Source organism: Heterocephalus glaber, unplaced genomic scaffold (genome assembly GCF_053883595.1).
Source record: "Heterocephalus glaber isolate CG9 unplaced genomic scaffold, H.glaber_assembly_v1.0 deba00001555, whole genome shotgun sequence".
NCBI classification, from domain to species: Eukaryota; Metazoa; Chordata; class Mammalia; order Rodentia; family Bathyergidae; genus Heterocephalus; species Heterocephalus glaber.
Window position 1 is genome coordinate 4,743,333 of NW_028258346.1, and position 1,929 is coordinate 4,745,261.

The window sequence follows — 1,929 nt, forward strand, 5'->3', positions numbered from 1 at the left end:
GTAGAGCCAATAGAGCATATCAATTTAGAATGTGAGCTTCAGCATCAGACTGAGATCATGCATGTGAAGTTAACCTAATCCCTTAATAAGTAGTAATTATTGTACTTAATAAAATGGTAATAACTGCTGATACTACTGAGTCAAAACAGAAATGGCTATGTAATTAATGACATATAGTTTTTAGTCCCTAGAAAAATGCAAATCTCTAGCACTAGAACACTAGGTAAATAAATGTGACTTGCTCATACAATGAAATATGCACCTATTAAAATGATGTTACAGCTTGTTGCTGTTGCTACCTTGGATGGAGCTCAGGACCTTGCGCTTGCCAGGCAGGTGGCAGAACCACTGAGCTAAATCCCCAGCCCCTTCCCCTTTAACTTTGGGTGTCGGGTATTTTGTCTCAGCAACGAGAGGAAAGTCGCCTGGCAGAGCTAAAGTCTGAGGAGAAATTGAAATGTTCCTGGTACGGGAGCGGATGAGTCACCCCCGCGGGGAAGCCGAGGCGCAGCTGGGCCGAGGACCTGAGCTCTGCTGACCAGCCTTCCCCTTCTGGGGGCCCGTCTGCCTGCGTGACGCCCCCTTTCTAGGTCTGAGAGTCCCTGGAGCTGCCAGGGCCACCATGGGGGCCTGGGGGGAGCCCGAGCTCCTGGTGTGGTGCCCAGAAGTGGTGGCTTCGGAGCCTCCAGTAGCTGTGGGGCTGGAGGTGAAGCTGGGGGCCCTGGCGCTGCTGCTGGCCCTCCCCACTTTGCAGCCTGGTGCCCATCTGTGCGCTGCGGCGGCCTAGAGCTGGCCAGGAAGGCTCCGCTTTGCATCGGAAAGCCCTGAGCCTCGTGAGCTGCTTTGACGGAGGGGTCTTCTTGGCCACCTGTCTCCTGGACCTGTTGCCCGACTACCTTTCTGCCATAGATGAGGCCCTGGAGGCCCTGCACGTGACGCTCCAGTTCAAGAGTTCATCCTGGCCATGGGCTTCTTCCTGGTCCTGGTGATGGAGCAGATCACACTTGCTTACAAGGAGCAACCGGGGCTGCCATATCAAGAGGAGTTGAGGGCCCTGCTGGGAACACTGAAGGGTGGGCCGCAGCATTGGCATGATGGCCTGGGGGGTCCCGCCTGCAAGAGGAGCTCCGGCAGCCCCTCCGGCCCTGCGTGCCTGTGTACTGGTCTTCTCCCTAGCCATGCACTCGGTGTTTGAGGGGCTGGAGTGGGCCTGTAGCGAGACTGGGCTCGGGCCGTGGAGCTGTGCCTGGCTTTGCTGCTCCACAAGAGTATCCTCACTGTCAGCCTGTCCCTGAGGCTGCTGCAGAGCCACCTGCTGGTGCAGGTGGTGGCTGGGTGTGGAATCCTCTTCTCATGCATGACACCTCTGGGCATTGGGCTGGGTGCTGCTCTGGTAGAGTCAGCTGGGCCTCTGCACCAGTTGGCCCAGTCTGTACTGGAGGGCCTGGCAGCGGGCACCTTTCTTTACATCACTTTCCTGGAAATCCTGCCTCAGGAGCTGGCTTCTTCTGAGCAGAGGATCCTCAAGGTCATTCTGCTCCTAGGAGGTTTTGCCCTGCTCACTGGCCTGCTCTTTGTCCAAATTTAGGAGGCTTCAATCTAGGGGTAGGGGAGGCTGCCTACCAGGTGCTTCTGGTCTTCTGGTCTTCCTTCCCCAGTGTGTGGAGAACAGAAGGGAATGGGGAAGGGAGGTACGAGCTAAGAGTTCCCTGGGAAGTAGGAATGGAGCCTTTGGGATTCTATCTAATGAGGGAAGTGAGCAGAGAAGAGGCTGAGTCCCTGAAGACTTGATCGGACCTTAGCAGTGAAGCAGACCCTGACTGCCGGGCTCAGAGGTCACACACTACTCATGGACAAACTGACACTGGGGAGGCCGGAGGTGGGTGGGTACCCAGCCACTGTGGGATAAAAACGTGGAGAGGCCAGGGT

General features: G+C 56.1%; 1 pseudogene; it reads left to right on the top strand.

Annotated features, from left to right (window-relative positions):
* Nucleotides 1-622: 622 nt before the first annotated feature.
* LOC101710568 (zinc transporter ZIP1 pseudogene) lies at nt 623-1,593 on the top strand (annotated as a pseudogene).
* The last annotated feature ends 336 nt before the right edge of the window (nt 1,594-1,929 follow it).